Source organism: Protopterus annectens, chromosome 11.part0, assembly GCF_019279795.1.
Source record: "Protopterus annectens isolate FY-2018-M chromosome 11.part0, PAN1.0, whole genome shotgun sequence".
In the NCBI taxonomy this organism is placed as follows: domain Eukaryota; kingdom Metazoa; phylum Chordata; order Ceratodontiformes; family Protopteridae; genus Protopterus; species Protopterus annectens.
Genome location: NC_056745.1, coordinates 1,139,286,392 through 1,139,308,321, shown reverse-complemented (window position 1 = coordinate 1,139,308,321; position 21,930 = coordinate 1,139,286,392). Strand labels below are relative to the sequence as shown.

At 40.0% G+C, this 21,930-nt stretch overlaps 1 protein-coding gene across 1 annotated transcript in view; it reads right to left on the bottom strand.

The window, feature by feature from the left end:
- EFCAB6 (EF-hand calcium binding domain 6) overlaps positions 1-21,930 on the bottom strand; it is a 3,527,179-nt gene that overhangs the window by 308,816 nt on the left and 3,196,433 nt on the right. The gene's annotated exons all lie outside the window — the stretch shown is intronic.

Genomic DNA, 21,930 nt, shown 5'->3' with positions numbered 1-21,930 from the left:
GTTCCATTCAATTCAAACAGGAACTTCTTCAGAAACAAAGTAGCAACTGTTCTGGTGGATCACATAACCTTAAAGGTGCCAAGCTCTATTCATAGTACGTACAAAACAAATATAAAAAAATGTAACAAAAGTTTATCAGCATATGGTATTAAAAACAACTTGGTAAGCTTTAATAAATATATTAAACTTTTAAAAATTCTAGTCATTCATATATGAGAAAGCAAGTAAATGTAAAAGAATATTGAATATTATAAGACTTGTTTCTAAAAATGAATGAATGCTTAGTAGCAATTCTGTATCTGGCACTCATGTCTCTATGGAAAAAAAATCTGTTAATAAGAAATTGACTGTCTGCTTCTCATGTCTCCATGGAGACAATCTGATAAAGAGAAACTGGTTACACTCTGGTGGAAACTGATTCACTGGGGAAAAGAAAAAAGAAACTGGCTAGGAGATAATGTTCTCTGAAAGCATTCAAAGGTTTTCCCAGCTGGGAGCGCTATAAAGATAAGACAAAACCAGTTAGCACTCAGTAGAAGCAAAGGCTGCACCACGCACCTAGCATGGATAACCTTTCTTTCAGGTTAACTTAAGTCTATGACTATGGTTATCAGTTTGGGAAATGTGTTCCTATTAGGAGGGTAAAACTTCAATATCTGAAGATGTGCATAGTTTTCTGAGTTAGTATTAAAGTAATATGTTTTAGGGGGTATTGGCTTTTTTGAGGGCTTTCAATAAAACAAAAGGTTTTGTAAGATGTGACATAGGCTCAAACAGATATGACAAAAAACAAGTATATAAAAATTCAACCTGCCAAACAGTGTATGCATGTAACACAAAAGCTGTAACTAGACATTTAACAAAAATGGTGTTACAAATAAAAGGTGGGAATAATAACTTTTTAATACACTGATGCTTTCTGTCATCATCATCTTCTTTTGGCTGTTATTGCCACATCTGATCTTCTGCTTTTTTTTCTTCTGTCCTCTCATGTTCTTTTTTTCACAAACCACACCTATGTCCTCCTCACCACATCAAGTAAACCTTATCTTAGGCCTTTCTCTTTTCCTCTTACCTGGCAGCTCCATCCTTAGCATCCTTTTCCCAATATACCCAGCATCTCTCCTCAGCACATGTCCAAACCAATGCAATCTCACCTCTCTTGCTTTGTCTCCAAACTGTCCAACCTGAGCTAACTCTCTAATATACTGATTCCTAATCTTGTCCATCCTAGTCACACCCAGTGCAAATCTTAACATCTTTAACTCTGCCCCATCCAGCTCTGACTCCTGCCTTTTCATCAGTGCCACCGTCTCCAACCCATATAACATAGCTGGTCTCACTACCCTCTTGCAGACCTTCCCTTTCACTCTTACTGATACCAGTCTGTCACAAATCACTCCTGACACTCTTCTCCACCCATTCCACCCTGCTTGTACTCTCTTCACCTCTCTTCCATACTCATCATTACTCTGAACTGTTGATCCCAAGTACTTAAACTCATCCACCTTTACTAACTCTACTCCCTGCATCCTCACCATTCCTCTACCCTCCCTTACATTTACACACATTTATTCTGTTTTAGCCTTGCTGACCTTCATTCCTCTCCTCTCTAAAGCATATCTGCACCTCTCCAGGGTCTCCTCAACCTGGTCCCTACTCTCATTACATATCACAATGTAATCTGCAAACATCATAGTCCACGGGGCCTCTTGTCTGATCTCATCTGTCAACCTGTCCATCACCACTGCACATAAGAAAGGGCTCAGAGCTGATCCTTGATGTAATCCCACCTCAACCTTAAACGTATCTGTCACTCCAACTGCAGTCCTCACCAATCTCACACTACCCTTGTACATATCCTATACCACTTTTACATACTTCTCTGCCACTCCCAACTTCCTCATACAATACCACAACTCCTCTCTAGGCACCCTGTCATATGCTTTCTCTAACTCCACAAAGACACAATGTAACTCCTTCTGACTTTCTCTGTATTTCTCCAACAACACTCTCAGAGCAAATATTGCATCTTTAGTGCTCTTTCTTGGCATGGAACCATACTGCTGATCACTAATCATTACCTCACTTCTTAACCTAACTTCCACTACTCTTTCCCATAACTTCAAGCTGTGACTGATCAATTCTATCCCTCTGTAGTTACTGCAGCTCTGCGCATCACCCTTATTCTTAAAGATAGGTACCAAAACACTTTTTCTCCACTCCTCAGGCATCCTCTGACTTTCCAAAATTTCATTAAACAATCTGGTTAAAAATTCCACTGCCATTTCACCTAAGCAATTCCATGCTTCCACTGGTATGTTATCTGCGCCAACAGCCTTTCCATTATTCATCCTCTTCGTAGCTGTCCTTACTTCTTCCTTGCTAATCTGTTTCACTTCCTGATTCACTATCCCCACATCATCCAACCTTCTGTCTCTCTCATTCTCTTCATTCATCAGCCCTTCAAAGTACTCTTTCCATCTACTCAACACACTCTCCTCATTTATGAGTACGTTTCCCTCACTATCCTTTATCACCCTTACCTGCTGCACATCTTTCCAAGCTCTGTCCCTCTGTCTAGCCAATTGGTACAGTGTCCAATCTCTCATACAACTCTCCATATGCCTTATCCTTAGCCTTCGCCACCTCTCTCTTTGCCATGCACCTCCTCTCCTTATACTCATGTCTACTTTCTTCATCTCTTTCACAATCCCACTTATTCTTCGCCAGCCTCTTCCTCTGTATACACTCCTGTACTTCCTCATTCCAACACCAGGTCTCCTTGTCCTCATTCCTCTGTCCAGATGTCACACCAAGCACCTTTCTAGCAGTCACCCTTACTAGCTCTGCTGTAGTTACCCAGCTATTCGGTAACTCTTCACTGCCTCCCAGTGCCTGTCTTAACTCTTCCCTGAACTCCACCTCACAATCACCCTTTTTTAACTTCCACCATTTACTCCTTGGCACTGCTTTTACATTCCTCTTCCTCTTCTTGATCATCAACGTCATCCTACAGACCACCATTCTATGCTGCTTAACTACACTTTCTCCTGTCACCAATTTACAGTCTCCAATCTCCTTCAAACTGATCCTCCTACCTAGGATATAATCCACCTGAGTGCATCTTCCTCCACTCTTGTACGTCACCCTATGCTCCTCCTCCTTCTTAAAATAAGTATTCACCACAGCCATGTCCGTCCTTTTTGCAAAATCCACAATCATCTGACCTTCTGCATTCCTCTCCTTAACACCATACTTACCCATCACTTCCTCATCCCCTCTGTTCACTTCAACATGCCCATTGAGGTCCATTCCAATCACTAATCTCTCACCCTTAGGTACACTCACCACCACTTCATCCAACTCACTCCAAAATTTTTCTTTCTCATCCATCGCACACCCAACTTGTGGAGCATATGCACTAACAACATTCATCATTACACCATCAATTTCAAGCTTCATAAACATCACTCTATCAGACACACTCTTCACCTCCAAAACACTCTTGGCATACTGTTCCTTTAGGATAACCCCTATCCCATTTCTCCTGCCATCCATACCATGATAGAACGATTTGAACCTGCCTCCTATACACCTGGTCTTACTTCCCTTCCATCTGGTCTCTTGCACGCACAATATATCATCCTTTCTTCTCTCCATCATATCAGCTAGCTCTCTCCCTATGCCAGTCATTCTGCCAACATTCAAAGTTTCTACCCTCACTACTACACTGCTAACCTTCCTCCTCTCTTCCTGACTTCGGGCATGCCTTCCCCCTCCTCTTTTCCTTCGGCCAACAATAGCCCAATTTCCACCAGCACTCTGTTGGCTAACAGTACTGGTGGTGGTCATTGTTAACCCGGGCCCCAACCGATCCGGTATGGAAAAATGAAACGTTCTCTGCATAAGTAATTTGGCAGAGGTTTTACGCTGGATGCCCTTCCTGACGCAACCCTCCCCATTTATCCGGGCTTGGGACCTGATGCTTTCTGTAATGACTTTAAATGTCAATGGTCTCACAGATTAATACAAAAAAGAATAGTGAACTATATTAAAAATGTACAGTGTAAATAGCTATGTTACAGGAGAACCACTGGAAAGAATTGAACATGTGAATTTGATAAAGAAAGTTTTTCAGGATGGTTATTCAGCAGAAAATCTCGAACAAAGGAAAAGAGAAGTACTTACATTAATTGTAAGAAGAGCTCCAATAGTGACAGAAGAGGTTAAAAAGATAATAATGGCAGATTTTTATTGTTAAGGGGCTACTGGCAAGGGAGGAGAACTACAATGGCATGCATTTATATTCCACCTAAAACTGCTATAATGGAGCTTAAGAAAATGCTGAGAGAAAAAAAATCAGTTTTCAGCAAGAAATATTACTTATAGGTGGGGACTGGAATTTGATTTGCTGCAGTGAATATGTGTCTGGGTGATCCCAGAAGGGAAAATCTAACAAAGGATGGCAGATTTTGAAGAAGTTTATGAAAACATTTGGCATGGAAGATGTGAATTCAGTAGCCACCTGGCAGTGTAAACCTCAGCTCTAGATGATTGTCACTGTTGAAGTGACAATCTGAACAATTGTGCAAAAAAAAAAAAAAAATGGGAAAGGTGGATGGATGGGTGTGAATTCAGTGATAGGAGTTTGGAGTGAATTTACATGTTATTCCAAGATATAAAAACTGGGCTAGGCTAGACAAAATTTACATTTCTCAGGAACATGTACATCTAATTGAAGGTCTTGATGCATGCACAATAACTATTTCAGATCTTGCGCCAGTAATAACCAAAATAAAAACACAGGGTAATTAAATAAACATGAGACACTGGCACTTTCCAGCCTGTTGAAAAAAGAGGAATTTAAGGAATGGGTAGTGGAGATTACTCAGGAGATATTCGAAAGGACACAAATTACTTCTGAAAATATAGCTGGGGAGTGGGATAAAATTAAGGTGGAGTTTAAAAATAGGGTGGAAATAAAAAAAAGGGAAATACAGTTAAGAAGTAACAAGAAATATTTAGAGGGACTGACAAATGTTAAAATATTTCAGAATAGGGGGAATCTCACAGAACAAGAAAAGGATCGACTACACAATGCTAAGCAGAAAATAAGGGTTTCGCTCGATAATATAGATGAGTTTAGAAAGGTATTTTGATAACACTAGAACACAAAAACTTTTAGCACAATGACTCAGGCAACAGTAAGTAGAAAGGGCTGTAGCCAAGCTTAGGGAGCCAATAACAAGGAGGGCAGCAAGAGATCCTGCACAGGTATTGCAATATTTCAGAAATTCTATGAAAGTGTGTATAAAGCATAGAAATATAGAAATCAAGAAAAGATACAAATGGAAATGTTTATGAAAGAATTAAGTATGCCAATGTTAAAGGTAGATGAGGCTCAATTACTAACAATTAGGACAGGAGGAGAGGAAATAAAAATTGTGATGTATGACAAATCTACAGGAAAGTGCCCAGGAATAGATGGTATTCTTGTGGAATTTTGGAAGATAGGAGGGAAAAAATAATAAAGATCTGGAAGGTTTTGTTTAACAGTATTTTAACAGGAGGAGAAGTACCAACATCCTGGAAGAAAGCAGTGGCAACTGTAATACCTAAAGAGGGTAAAGATACATCATATCCAGCTTCATACAGGTCCATTTCAATACTAAACCATGATTATAAAGTGCTCACTTCTATAATGGCTAAAAAATGGCAAAAGTAATACCAAAATTGATAGAGATGGATCAATGTGGTTTTGTGGAGGGGAGGCAAACATTTGACAACAATAACAGAACAAAGATGATCCAGAGGGAAGCAGAATGTAAGAAAATACCATCATTGTTGGTGGGTCTTGCTGCAGAGAAAGCAATTGACAGAATAAGCTGTGACTTTATGAGCAGGGTAATGGAAGTATTTGCATTTCCTGAAAAAAATGATAAGGTTGATTAAGAGGACATATGAGGGATCAAAGGTGAAAATTAAAGTGGGTGGGTTCCTGTCTGATAATTTCTGCTTGAGGAACAGGGGTGTCCTCTTTCCCCTTTATTTGCATTATATTTAGAACCACTGGCAAAGAAAATAAGGGACTCAGAAATTCAATTGCAGTCAAAGAAAGCTGACTCTGTTAGGAGATGATAAAAACAAGGCTCCACACAAACTGTAATATCCAAAAAGCAGACGACCAGGATCCAATCCACACAAACAACATTTATTGAGTACTTTAGTCTCTTGAATAGAAACTTCTTCAGAATAACACAGCATATTACCCAACAGCCTTATGTATGCTATTCCAACAAATTAGTCATCATTAACTAATTAATAAAATAATGTTCTGAAAGGACATATAAACATTTAAAGAGCAACACACACACACACACACACACATATATATATATATATATATATATATATATATTGCACTCACAGTAAAAAAGAAAAATTAAATATATCCTATAATAAGTTAAAAATAAAGCAACAGATGTCAATATTTATGCATATGAAAGTATATATGTATTTCTTGATTATTAGCATCCTACCCTAATAGTAGGTATCGATAACTGTCACAGAAGAATTTGTGCCTTGAGCCTGAGAACAGAGCTGATGGATACTGCACTGTTAAGACCCGGTGCTTCAGATGCATTCATCCTAATTTGCCATCTAAGCTCAGCCATTTCTAGGTAATCGTTGAGTGGCCCACCTCTTTCAACCATCCTAACCTACTCAAAAATAATGACTCTGAGCCCATGTTCTTCATTGGTTACTATATGTCCTGCTAATGCATTTTTAACATCTTTCCTACTGATGTCACAGTAGCATTGGTAAATTCTACTTCTAAACACATTTTTAGTTTTACTAATGTAAAAACTCGGACATTGGGTACATAGGGCGAGGTACACCACTCCTTTACTGCAGCAGGATACTTTCCCCTCATATAGTGTCGCCCTTAATTGGGAATACACATCTCCTTGGCTTCAATGATATATTGGCATTGTAGGCAATAGCAGCATTTAGCCATCCCTGCCCCTATATCAGGATCACATTTCTGCCTTTCCAACATATTTTTATGCTACATTCCTTTTTATATACAATGTTGGGAACAGGGCCTAACAACTGTGCCTGTTCTGCATCAATTCTAAAAATGTTCCAGTTATGTTCAGTAATATTCCTGATGCTGTAAAATGCTGATTAAACTTGAAAATAGCAGATTTTTTTATGGAAAGTCTTAGTCTCTTAATTTTCCTTGTTTGATAACCCTTCCCCTGTACCAAGAAGGGGGGAAATAGCCATTAGCTGTCTTACTTATTACCTCCTGGAGGATGTTGTTTAAATAATTATCTGGATAACCTCTGTGTAGTAACATCCCTTTAAGGGTCTCAATTTGCTCTATAAATTGATCATATTCAGATATCATCCTGGCAAGCTGTACCCCCTGTCCTTACAAGTATGGCTTCATAGAAGGGACCATAGACAAGTCTAAAAACAGACATTACATGATTTCCTACAAAAGCACAAAAAAGATACCAAGAGAAAAAAACAGGATTTAAAGTGCGTGACTAAAAGAGTATATAAGAACTGTAAATCAAACTATATATTTGGTAGGAACATATTTGTTCTGAGGTATTGTATTGGAGAAGTGGTTATAATCTTCCATATCAATCAAGAGTAAAGTCTTGGCACATTTATGTTACAAACTAACAGAAGAGTATGTGTTAAGTTCTTTATTAGTAATTGTGCTTATAATGAAATAGTATTGTGCTGCAAGCTATATTTTCTTATTAGTGCAAGTTGCAAGGCTCTGTGTTTAAACAAACTGCAAATACAGTTATGCAAAACTCTGTGTTAACCAGACTTTGATTCAGCAGTTCCAGTACAGACAGCAAGATTTTGTGTCTTAAGAAGACTTTGGTTCCAGTTCCAATACAGCACAGCAGCACCTTCCATCAGAAATGTTTCAATGGTGACCCTAGCCTGTATCCAGACACTGGGGTAGTGACGTGATGCCTTGTAAAAGGTCACTCCAGTAAAAGTAACTAACATTTATGTTGAGTACTTCAGTTTTCTACAACTTCTACAGTTTGTAGCAGTACAGTTTCTCAGACATCTGAATCCGGAGTGAGACTGCAGTGCAGGAAATTGCAGTAGCATAAATTCTCCAAGAAAGGTGAGCACCAAGACTATAATGTCATCCACTGCCAAATTCATTTCACGGGCTTCTTGAGTGACTACAGAAAACTTTTCAGCCATCTGCAACAACAGCCAGATAACCTGTTCTCTTGCTAATTGGTAAGACTTTTTTCTGTGTCACATATAAGTATGGATGCTATTAGGGAATATAGCAGTAAATGCAAAAAAAGCTTTACACTTAATGTCTCAGACCACCCAGATAAATTATGGGAACAACGCAATGCTGGTATACTCAGCACATTAGTAAGTGTAAAACCTTATTAGGGCAAGTTGATGTACATGCATTATGCAAATGGGTTGCAACATTTGATTGGTATCTGAAACAAAAAAAATGAAGCATGTCATGTCATAGTAAATGTTTATTGTGTGAATCATCTGAACCTGCTTTGTGTGTGCAATGCCATAAAAATACAGTGCAGGCTATAGCTCAAAAAGGTTAGACTGTAAAGACAAACCTGTTAATGTTGATGAACCAACAAAAAGTAAAATGCTTATGTTATATCCAGATATTAAACAACTGTCTCCTGTTACTGCACTGATATCAGAGTTAGAACAACAGTCAAATCTATTATTGACAGACTCCACTATAGATCTTGTTACACCCTTTAAAAAATATGTACAACAGTGGAATGAAGCCATTGCTCAACACACAACAGATGAGGATAGGAGTAAGGTTCTTGCTCATTTAACAGAAGAATTTAGCAAATTTCTAAGACACAGACAAGGTGAGGTTAAAAAATTCAGAAGTGATATACAAGACCTCTGTCAAAAGTGCATAGGGGCCCTACAATCAACAGAAGAGTCTACTAAATAGTACCATACAACCTGTGAAGAACTACAAAAGGAAATATCACAGGATAAAGCAAATCTGTTTAGTGATGTTCAGGATAACTAATACAGGCTTATCTTCAAATAAAAGAATTAAAGGAGGAATTGAAGAGCACAAAACCAGTACAAGTCATAGAACAGGGCACCAGTGCAGATCTCTCTCCAATCTCTCTCTCTCTCTCTCTCTATATATATATATATATATATATATATATATATAGTCTAAATTAGTACAAAGCTTACCACAATGGAATGATAAAAAGGACATGTTAAACAAAACTGTGATCATTACAAAGCTTGGTGTAAAAAGAAGGAAGAACAGGGTGTGTTTCCAAAAACAGAACCAAAAGATTTGCAAGAAAAATTAGAAAAACAGGTCTATGCACAGATACCTTACAATATTGGTAAAGACAGTTATAAGGGCCATCAATACACAGGAGAAGGGGATGTATGCCCTGTAGATTTTCAAGCAGTCTCACCTGTACATCCAAAACATTTGGTAGTGCAGGCAGAAGGGATGGCTAGGCAGCAGTTACGAAAACAGATTGAAACACCTAAATATGTAGATCACTCAGACACAGAGGAAGATCACAAGCAAGAACATGCAGTGTGTCATATTGCATTTGACAATAAAGGGGAGGATGATTGTATCTCCTTACAATAGGAGTGTGCTCCCCCCCCACTCTGGTATCTTTCTTGACTACTTTTAAAAAGGGTCGAGACGGACGACCACTGACTGATATCTGGGTAGAGGGGTCACTATGGAAAAATGTCTTATTAGACACAGGAGCAGCAGTATCCGTCACAAATAGACAGTTATCTGTAAATCCTATAAAAAAGGTTTGCATTTCAGCATTTAATGGCACAGGATGCTATGCAGTGAGTAGCCAAGATGTAGACATAAAATTTAACCAAGAAGGAAAGACATGGAAGGGTACATTTTTAATGCATCCATCTTGTTCAACTACCATTATTGGTATGGACATTCTAGGATCTTTGGGCATAGTAAATGACTTGTCTAACAGTATTCTGTGGATAGGAGACAGGAAAAAGGAGAGGGAGAGAAAAGTATAAGTTGCTGTGCAATCTCTCTTCCTGATAAACATGACAAGCCTACAGGATATGTGAATATGGACATTGAGGATGTGTGGCAGCATTTACATCAGCAATTCCCAAATCTGTGGTCCAAGGGTCCCAGTGATTGTGGAAAACTAGAAATGCCAGTAGGGGTGGGTTGTGATCAGGATTATATACCTCCATTTCAAAAACAATATCCCATTCCTAGGGAGGCAGAAGAACATGTGGATTGCAGAATGGGAAAAGGAAGGAATTATACAAAAAGGCAACAGTCCCACAAATTCACCAATCTGGCCAGTCAAGAAAAAAGATGGAAGTTATCATCTTGTTATTGATTTATGGAAGGTTAATCAATATACAACTCCTAGAGCACATTTGATTCCGGGAGTTCCAGAGTTGTCTGCACATATTAAGCCACAAAGTAAGTGGTTTACAGTAACAGATTTAGCAAATGGCATTTTTTTCAGTACCACTCAGGAAAAAGGATTGGCCATGATTTGCCTTCACATTTAAAAATCAGCAATATGTCATGACAAGATTACTTCACGGATTTCAAAACAGTCCAGTTATCTTTCACCAGACAGTAGGACCAATCCTGCATCATCTAAAAAAGGATGATTCAGTGTTACATTACATTGATGACATATTGATTCAGTCTGAAACAGTAGAAGAGCATGTACAGCTTCTTAAAAAAAGTTTTTTATACTCTACAGCTGGTAGGGTTTAAGGTTAAAAGTGAAAAGATTTAGTTTATGTCTCAATAAGTCAAGTTTCTAGGTACTATTACAATACCATCAGGAAGGTCTCCTTGCCCTACACATGTGCAAGGCATTTTACAAATGGAAAAGCCATTGACTATAGCAGATCTACATAAATTCATGGGAATTATGAATTACAACAGGGAATTTATAGCGGATTATGCAGTAGTGGCAGCTCCTCTTTACAAAATGTTTCAAGAACAGAAGAGCTCCACCTTTTTAGAGTGGGGACCCCATGAGGATGAGGCATTTTCACAAATAAAAGTAAAATTAGGAAAAAGCTACAGAATTAATAGCACCCACACCAGAGTTGCCATTTGTGCTACAGGCAGCAGCAGGAAAAAATTATATGTGGTGCTATTGCAAGAATGGCCACATGGTGGTGACAACAGAATGGAAAATATTACGTCCAGTTATTTTCTGTAGTAGAAAGATGATGCCAGTGGAACTGTGCTACAACCCTTGCATACAGCAGTTACTGGCCATTTACTGGGGTATCAAGAAAACTGAGTATTTGACTGCATCTTCCAGTATTACAGTGCAAACACCACACCAAGCAGTAAATGCTCTACTAGATAATTTTGAAATTAACAAAATCACAGATGGTATTAGTCAGGCAGTCTTTGCAAAATGGATGGTATTATTTGGAATGAAACCTGTCACAATTCAGACAGGGGAAAATATTATTTGTCAAATCACATGGGATATGAAGGAAAACATCATAACTGCCTAGAAAAAATAATGTCACTGGAAGTGCAATTTCTGGCATCTGATTTTGACCACTTTAAACCATTCACCTTTATAGATGGTGCATGGTATTGGAACAAAGGCAAATACTGGACAGGATTTGCTGTAGTTCCGGAAAATCCACAGATGGGTTCTCCTGCACTAATCAAGTTACCAGGGCATATGTCAGCTCAAAGAGCTGAACTGGAGGCAGCACTCTATATGCTAAGGTATTATAGTCCTGTTAACATTTTCTCAGACAGTGCTTATGTAGTAAATTCTTTAAGACTGCATATGGACATGTGGATAAGGAGAGGATTTGTAGACAGTGTAGGGAAACCATTACACCATGCTGAAGTATTAAAAGACATATATAAAGTCATAACAATGTCAAATTAACAAGGACAGTACAACATTTAAAAGTAAAAGCACACCAAAAACCAACAATTGAAACTTTCAGGTTAAATGCATTAGCTGACTGATTAGCAAAACAATCAGCACAAAGTGGGGAAAAACATTCAGGGTATGTGTACATTGCTACAGAAGTTAGTGCCTTAAAAACAGAAGTTAGTACCCTAAAAGAGCTAAACCAACAATCAATTATGGAAGATCTCATAAATATTCAAAGAAAGCAAGGTTTAAAGGAAGAAACAGACCAATGCATGATTTCAGGAGTACCACCAAAGGAATATTATGTATATCTCACTACAAAAGGGTTATGGTTGCCTTATGTGCCATATCAGTTAGCACATCAGTTGGTCAAATTAAATCACCAAATACTGGGACATGTAGGAGCTGATAAGCTATGGGTGGTTGTAAAAGAAAAATATTGGAACCAAAATTTAAAGGTGGTCTGTAGGGTGATTGTAGAAGAATGTCTAATCTGTTTGTAGGTAAATGATAAAAGCAAAAAGTCTCAGTTACATCGGGTTACAGCCAGCGGCTGGGACATTGTATGCAGCACAGATAGATTATGCAGGCCCTTTGCCAACAACAAAGGGAAGTTACAGATACCTACTAGTAGTAGTGGAAGTCTTTTCAAAATGGGAAGAAGCAATTCCTACCAAAACCATGACAGCAAAGGCAACAGCAGATGCCTTATGGAAAAATATTTTCTGTCACTGGGGGTGGCCATGTGTCATAAAATCAGATAATAGTCCACAATTTGTTAGTAATCTCATTAAGCAAATGTGTAATTTGTTGAGCATACAGCAAAGATTTCATGTACCATACCATTCACAATCCAATGGCATACAAGAATGCATGAATCAGACGTTAAAAGAACGTCTAAAAAAGGCATGCTTGAAAAAAGGCAATACTTGGGTACAGCATTTGCCTGGCATTTTAATAGGTATTCGGGCAACACCAAATAGCAAAACAGGTATTTCACCATATGAAATAATGACAGGTCATAAAATGCCCATATGACTACCATTTGATCCGGATATACCTAATGATAGGCCTATGCTAGAAATCAGTAACCATCAGAAATGGTTAAAAAGGCTTACAGAAATATGTGATTACAATACAAGAGCAAGTGTTCCATCTGTAGAGAAAGGAGCCAATTTTTCCACCTGAAGAAAACCTTCCCTGCGGAACAAAAGTATTGGTAAAACCGTTCCAAATGGAAGGATAACAACTGGCAAGGCCCTTTTGAAATAGCGGAACAAATTGGACCATTAGTGTATAAAATCAAAGGAAAAAAGAAAAACAAAACAATGTTGGTACATAAAGATCAGTTAAGAGTTATTAAAACTAGTGAGCAATGTAAATCTGATTAAGTGTATTCTATTATAGGTTTCCCACAGAGAAAACATAATAAAATTGACATGGTTTAAAGTGCATCCTTTTAGAAATCCAGTTTCGGATGACCAAAGGCAAAATGATTCAGCAATGGAATTTCTATTTAAAGGATGTTTTTTTAAACTGATAATAGCTATCATACTATTATTGTATTACTTAGTATTAAATTGTACTTACAAACTGTTAATCAAACTGTAAAGTTACATGAGAGAGAGAGAGAGTAAAGAAATGTGGAAAAATGAGCAAGATTGGTCACCATCTTTTAACACTTTTTTGGCAAGACAATGTTGGTATGCAAAAAGTATGAATGTTTCTAATTGATGGTATGTAGTTTAATACCTAAAATAACAGGGGTTATGCCACTAGTGCCAATTCCACTAAATTCTATCAGTAGTTGGAAGGTATTAATAAATGAGACAGGAGACCAAGTTATAAATGTACAGTTACGTAAAGCAAGAGTACAGTTACCTGCTGTAGTACAGGGAATCACATGTTTTCAACAAAATGGAACATTCCAGTGGGTAATAGTAACTGTAGTCAAATAATTGAAATGATAAACTTTCATAACCACATACCAGTATGTGGGGTATTTTTTCATAGTTTTCCTATTCTAATACCAGCTAAGAATCAGTTAATATTAAGTGACACAACGGTATTTCTTTTTTCACAAACCGATAAAAATTAGTGTAAAATAAGAAGTTATGTACCTACCATAACGTTTCATGTTAGTTGTCTTAATCTCGCCTTCTTTCTCGCTGTTTGGATCAGAGCCGATCCTCGGCTCCGACTCGGCTAGCTTCAATAGCTCGAGAGCTGTTTACTGGCTCAAGGCTACCCCTTATCCCATGATGCCTAGCGATAGCTACCCAGATCTCGTTTGAAATAGCTAATCCAGACATAATAAGAGAGAAACCAGTTATCAAAAAAAAACTGTTTGTTCCATGCATTCTAATATCTAGAATAGGTTAGGAAGACCTGGCCAGAAGAATAGCAATAAAAGAATACTCAGCCAGTGAAAAAAGGGACTCCTCTCGATCCACTAGGACGGGGGACAGAGGGAGGGACACAAGAAAGAAGGTGAGATGAAGACAACTAACATGGAACATTATGGTAGGTACATAATGTCTTAATGTTAAGTTGTCTATCTCGCCTTCATTCTTGCTGTTTGGGACAGCGTCCCTAGCACCTAACACCCTGGGTGGCTCAGTGGAACAGACTCTTCAGAACAGTGGAACCAAAGTCAGCTCTGCTCCGGGAGACCATATCCACTTTGTAATGAGGAATAAAGGTATGAGGGTTTGCCCACGTGGCAGCTGCACATATGGAATCCCTGGGCAACCTAGACTGAAAGGCTAGGGAGGAGGCTAATGCCCTAGTAGAATGACCTTTCAGTTTAATTGGTAACTCTTTGTTCCTTAACTGGTAAATAAAAGTAATAGTGTGGGACAACCATTTGGATAAGGTCACCTTGGAAACTGGGAGGCCTTGTTTGTTTAAAGCATAAGAAAGGAATAATTGGTCCGACTTTCTTATTTTTTTAGTTCTGTGTAGGTAAAATCACAATTGCCTATGAATGTCCAATTGGTGAAGTTTGTACTCTGCCTTGTTGCTATGATTTGGGAAGAACACAGGGAGATCTATAGATTGGTTTAAATTATTTTCTGAGCAGACTTTAGGAAGAAATGAAGGATTAGTCCTCAGAGCAACTCTGTCCTTGTGAAACACCAGGTAGGGAGGATGAACACATAGTGCTTGAAATTCTGAGACACACCTAGCTGAAGTGATAGCTACCAGAAAGAGTGACTTCCAAGATAGAAACTTGATGGAGCAGGATGCTGCTGGTTCAAAAGGAGGCAGAATTAAGGAAGTTAGGACTAAATTAAGGTCCCAAGGAGGAGGGGGATCTCTCACTGGAGGTCTAAGAAGAAATGTTCCTCTAAAAAAAGCTTTACAGAGCTTATGAGACAATGTTAGAATGTGACAAACCAACATGAAAATTAGAAATGGCTGCTACTTGTACCCTAATCATAGCGGAAGCGGCCCTGGAGTGAAACAGTTGTGTTAGGAATTCCAGAATTTCGTGGACTGGGGCTGAGAAGGGATTCACATTCCTAGACTCTGCCCAACAAGAAAAACATTTCCATTTGCTAGCATGTTTTTCTCATTGTACACTTATGAGAGGAGATGATAATCAGACAGACTGCTGGGGAAATGCTGGGAAGCTTGGCTGAGGTTGGAAGTTGAGCAACCAAGCTGTGAACTGGAGAGTTTTGGAGGGATTGATGCAACCCACCTGACTGATGAATCAGATCATCTGGAATTGGGTCCAGAGTCCAGGGCTGATCGAGAAGGTAATGGTGCAGGTACGGGAACCATATCTGTCGAGGCCAGTAGGGGGCAATGAGGATCATTTTGCAACCCAACGATTTTGCTTTCTGTATGAGTTTCGGTATCAGGGGAAATGGAGGAAAAGCATAAAGAAGTACCTGAGGCCAATCGTGGACTACAGCGTCTCTGGGTATAAGACCTGGAAGCAGAAGAAGGGAGAAGTAGTTGCTGCATTTGCTGCTGAAGTGGGTGGCAAAAAGATCACAGTAAGGCTGTCCCCATTTGCGGAAAATAAGATCCGCAACTTCCTGATTCAGAGACCACTCATGAGGCATGAGGATAGCTCTGCTGAGCCTGTCCACTATGACGTTGGATCTCCCAGGGATGTGCATCGCAATCAGAAAACGTTGGGGGGAAATCGCCTACTGCCAAAGTCTGAGTGCTTCTCGATACAGGGGGTAGGATCTGGTTCCGCCCTGCTTGTTGATCTACCACACCACTGACATGTTGTCTGAATTGCAATGGTCCCGGAAGGGAGTCTTGAAGAGCTTGCAATGCTAGGAGCACTGCTCTCATTTCTAGGACATTTATGTGCAGATGGTACTTGTGAGGTTGCCAACTGCCTTGGACTGTCCTGCCCAGATAATTCCCCCCCACCCTATCAAGGAGGCGTCTGTCTTCACTGTGGCTACCGAAGGGGCTTGTATGAAAGGTCTGCCCTGAGTATCTAGTGGGGAGACCATCCACCAAGACCAGTGTCTTTTGCATGCCTCCGTGATCAGGATCATGTGAGACATGGGTAGCTCTTGGAAAGACCACTGCATGAAAAGAAGCCACTGAAGAATTCTCATGTGGAAGCAAGCTAGTGGGAGTAAAGAATGGCAGCTGTCATGGAGCCCAGAGTTTGAAGGACATACCTGACTTGGATCTTTTTGCTCTGCATTAGGATTTGCACTTGTTGACGAACTGTGGACACTCTTTTTAGTGGCAACCTTGCGAACATATCCCTTGTGTTTAAGTCTGCTCCTATGTAAGTGATAGACTGAGAGGGCAGCAAGGCAGATTTTTTGAAATTTATTGTAATACCTAGCTGGGTGCAGGATGTGACTGTATAATCCCGGGCTTGTAGGAGTTGATGCCTGGTGGTAGCAGGGAGGAGCCAGTCATCTAGATATGGAAACACCTGGAATCCATGACGTCTCAGGTGAGCCATGACCACTGCCATACATTTGGTGAACACCCTGGGTGCTGTGGTGAGACCAAAGGGCAGAGCTCTGAACTGGTAATGACTGGCCCCCACCTGAAAGTGAAGAAATCTCCTGGAGCGTCTGTCCATTTTGATATGGTAGTGTGTGTCCTGAAGATCTATCGAGCACATCTAATTGTCCTGACCCAGGAAGGGTAGAATGGACTGTAGCGTGACCATCCGAAACTTTGTTCTCTGTACAGATTTGTTTAGTCTGCTGAGATCCAGAATCGGTCTCCAGTCCCGTCTTTTTTGATACCAAAAAAAACCTTGAGTAAATTCCGGATCTGAGCTGGTCTGCGGGGACATCCTGGATGGCTCTATTTTTCTAGCAGTTTTGAAACTTTTATTACTGCTTGCTCCTTCAGAGTGGGTTGAACATCTGGAAGGGTCTTCTTTGACCATAAGGGGGATTGATGGAAGGGAATTTTGTAACCTCTGGATATAATGGACAGTACCCATCTGTCTCTTGTTAAATTTTGCCAGGCTTTGGGTACAGTGAAAGTCTTTCCCCGACTGCCTCCAGAGGTGAGCAGCTGGGCAACCCTTCAGGGATGCTGGAAGGGATTATCAGAGAAAGATTCTCTGTTGCCCTGGTACTGCGGACCCCCTCTGCCACGAGGGCGGCATCTATTATTATTGTTTCCCCCTCTGCCTCTGGAGGGAAAATCACTACGTGTGTCAGGCAAGGCTCCCTGAGATTTATGGAACCGCATCTTCCAACTCTTCTCACCCTTGGGGTAAGGTCTAGAGGGAGTGGAAAAATGGACTCCCACGGCAGAGAGAGTCTTGCCTTCTTGCTCACACCTAGTCAACATGTCTTTCACCTGTGGCCCAAAGAGAAAGGAGCCATCAAAGGGGGTATTGGTGAAGGATGCTCGAAAGGGTTCCGTAAAGTGACACAGCCGCATCCACTAAGGGCTACACCCGTGCCTGCAGCTCTACTCGCTCCATCGGCTGCATAGGAAATGAGCCTCATGGAGGAGTTAACTACAGAATTAAGCGTCTCTAGCTGGGAAGCTACTTTGGCTTGTGCTCACTCAGCTGTAGGATCTTGAAGGGTATGTCCAAGCTCTTTAAGGAGATCCCTTTGAAGTTGAGTAAAATTACATAGATAGTTCAGTGACCTCATGTAGAAGGTCGCTGAAGCAAACATTTGCTTTCCATACCTGTCCATCATCCTAGACTCCTTGTTAGGGGTATGAACAGATGAAGAGGACTCCGCTAACTCTTTTTTGGTGGCTGCTGCTACCACCATGGCATCAACGGGCACACCTTTAGAAAGGAATTGCTTACCTTGGGGGGCTGTAATAAATTTACCAGGTCTCCTCGGAGTTGGTTCCACTGTGTCCGGAGCTGACCAAGCCTTTTGAGCCGCTACAGACATAAGTGGGTCGGAAGGCGGAGAAACCCAGGAGGTGGAAGGTCGGGAACCAAAAGCATCCAGGAATACAGACTCATCCTCGGTAGGGGCTAGGGGATTCCAGTTCCTCCTCTGCCTAAGCATTTCCAGGATGTCCGAGAATTAAATATTTTCAGAGGGGAATCTCGGGGACCCTTCCGATTCATCGAAGTCTGTATCAGAAGTGACAGACTCAGGGGAGTCAATGTGCTTCCTTTTGCACTTCTTCCGAGGGGGTTCCTCTGAGTGATCAGGGGAGGCCTCGGAAGAAGAGGAAACACCCAATGGGGTGTCCTGGAGCATCAGTTCCCTATGCTTGGGGTCTGGAGGAGGGGAGCAGAGGTTGGCACAGACACTACGGGGGACGTAGCCGGCGGGGCTGGTAGTGGAGCTGACTTGGGGGACAGCACACTCTGCATGACCTCAAAGGCATCCCTGCCTTGAGGCAGGGAAAGCTCCGGTTCCAAAGAAATAGGAATCTTTCTCCGCACCGAGGGGATGGCTCCGAGGCTGATGTTGGAGCCGAGCTCACCTGCGCCAATGCTCTGACAGGGAGAACGAGGTCGGACAAGGGTCTGCTGCCACTCGCCCCCTTGGAGCTGACAAGGGAGTCCCAGCATACAGATCCCTCGATCTACGGTACTATCGAGGTAATCAGAGCCGATGTCGGAACCAAAGGAGATATGGTTATCAGAGCCGATGGTTCCACTGATCGAACCACAACGAACTCTGGCTCCGAGCTCAATAGAGTTGGAGGAGGAACAGAAAGGGAGGTAGATGGAGCCGACACCTGTTGAGGAAGGCTAGACAACATTTTAGCTAGTGCCTGTGATTTTAGCAACCTACTTACTACTCTCTCCACATTATGATCTGACAGCCTAGAGGATCAAGAGGAGTGTAAAGAACGGTGGCTACATTCACTTTGCAATAATGGAGAGCCAGGAGCCGAATGAACTGACTCTAACGAAGGGGGCCTCAGCCTTTTATGGCTCTGAGATGGCTCGGAAACATCCGATGGAGCCGATGGAGGGGTTGTCTTGTCGGTGCCAGCTGGAACCAACATACTCGGTAAATCCTGTACCGGAGTCGTCTCCGAAGGTGGAGCGACGGTTTAGAGGATTTTGGGGATTTCACTGGCTGTGAACTCTTTGCCGGAGAATCCTGAGGTTTTAACAGACCCCTAAGGATCAGTTTGTTCTTCCGCTCCTGCAGGACTCTTGGACTAAAGGCATGGCAGATAGAACAAGAGTCCTGCAGGTGAACAGCACCCAAACAATAAACGCAACTAGTGTGCCCATCTGTCAGTCACATTTTCTGACAGCACGAGTCACACTTTTTAAATCCAGAAACTTTAGCTTCTTTAGACATAACTAAAGCACAAAAAACTAAGCACCAGAAGAGAAACATAGATAGAAAAAAATTCTATGCTAGTCAAAGTACAACAGACTATGTATGTATGTGTGTGTGTGTGTGTATATATATATATATATATATATATATATATATATATATATATATATATATATATATATGGGTTCATATGAAAAGATCGACAACTTGAAATTTCAAAACTGACTTCACCGACAACTGAAATCACCGACAACGCAAATCACGGACATTTCCGAGGTAAGGGATGTAAATTCGCTACCCATACCTACCATGGTAGCATTAAACCATGGTAGGCATGGGTAGCGAATTTACATCCCTTACCTCGGAAACGTCCGTGATTTGCGTTGTCGGTGATTTCAGTTGTTGGTGAAGTCAGTTTCGAAATTTCAAGTTGTCGATCTTTTCATATGAACCCATATATATATATATATATATATATATATATATATATATATATATATATATATATATATATATATATATATATATATATATATATAAATCTCCCTTTTTTTTTTTTTTTTGAACGATAGCAAAAAACAGAAGGAAAGGAGAGCCTCTAAGTTAAATGGCTACCCTTGGGAAGGGAGTGGGGGAGGGGAGAACTCTCTAACTTAAACGAGTTCTACTAAAAGGGGCTATAAGGGAATAAAGTACTCAACAACAAACACTAGTGAATAAAACTAAGAAAGGTAAGAAAGGTAATTTATCTAATAGTTTTATAGAGTATAAGAATGTATTTCTACACAAAAAATTTGAAAATACAAGCCTGAGCCAGAAAACGACACACCTCGCAGCTGAAGCGGCAAATGAGATCTGGGTAGTTATCGCTAGGCATCATGGGATAAGGGGTAGCCTTGAGCCAGTAAATAGCTCTCGAGCTATTGAAGATGGCTGAGTCGGAGCCGAGGATAGGCTCCGATCCAAACAGCAAGAATGAAGGTGAGATAGACAACTTATCATCTAACGTTACATGTTGACGAAGCAAAACAGATAAAAATTTTACGGTTGTACACCATAAAACTCCTACTATAGGACAGGTAAATGGCAGTCTAGTAAATAGCAGTGTTGCCCTGTCAGATAGGTTATATTACATTTGTGGTAAATATGCTTATAAATGGTTTTCAAAGGGATGGGATGGCACCTGTTATATAGGGCTAGTAGTAACAGCAATGCATCATATAAAAGAGTTACCAAAGGTAAGTGTTAGAAATGCAAAAAGGAAAAGAAACCTGTAATTGAAAATCTAGTAAACAGCTTAGCTACATCACATATTTACCACCAAAATCTTGATTATTTAAAATTAAAAGATATGTATCTAGGAAATGATGTAATTTCTGGAGCAGGTATATTCCCTTGGTATGGAGCAGCAAAAGCCATTTGGGAGTTAAGAAAACTATCTAAATTGGTTGAAGAATTGGCAAAAGCCACTTTCAGTGCAATCTCAGACATAACTGTCAAAATGACAGCCATACGAACTATGGTTTTACAAAACTGAATGGCGTCCCATGGGGGTACATGTGCCTTAATAGGAAAACAATGCTATACATTTATTCCAGATAAAACAGTCTCTCTGACTAAGAGACTTTGAGGTCATTCCGCAAGTGTCACAACATACAAAAAAAAAATGGAATGACAATTGGAGTGAGTGGTTTAGTAATCTATTTACAGGGTGGACAGGAAAAATTATCATATTTTTGATTGCTATTATTGTTATTGTGGTGCTTGCTTATATATTATATAAAATAAATAAAAAAATAAATAAATAAATAAATATTGCTTACATGTATTAAATCTTGCTTAACAAGAGTTACTCAACAAGTTACTGTTGTCAGTTGTCATAATAAAAATATATTAGCAAACAATGACAAATTTATATCCCTGGTTTAAAATAAAAAGGGGGAACTGTTAGAGAATGCTAAAGGTTAAAATCAATTCTGGTATAAAAATGCAAAATAAATGAGTCATACATTAAAGCTTGCTTAAATGTAGAAATAGAACTTAGCAATATGTAGTGAGTATCCATACTCGTAGTGTGACATAGCTCTGACTATATCTATTAACAGACATGCTTTTTATAAACGCAGCAATATGTGCTCTCTTACAAAGCTGTTTATAAATGGACATATTTTTCCTCAAAAGCAGAACAGTTTGACGTGGTCTTACAGATGTTTTCTTTCAAA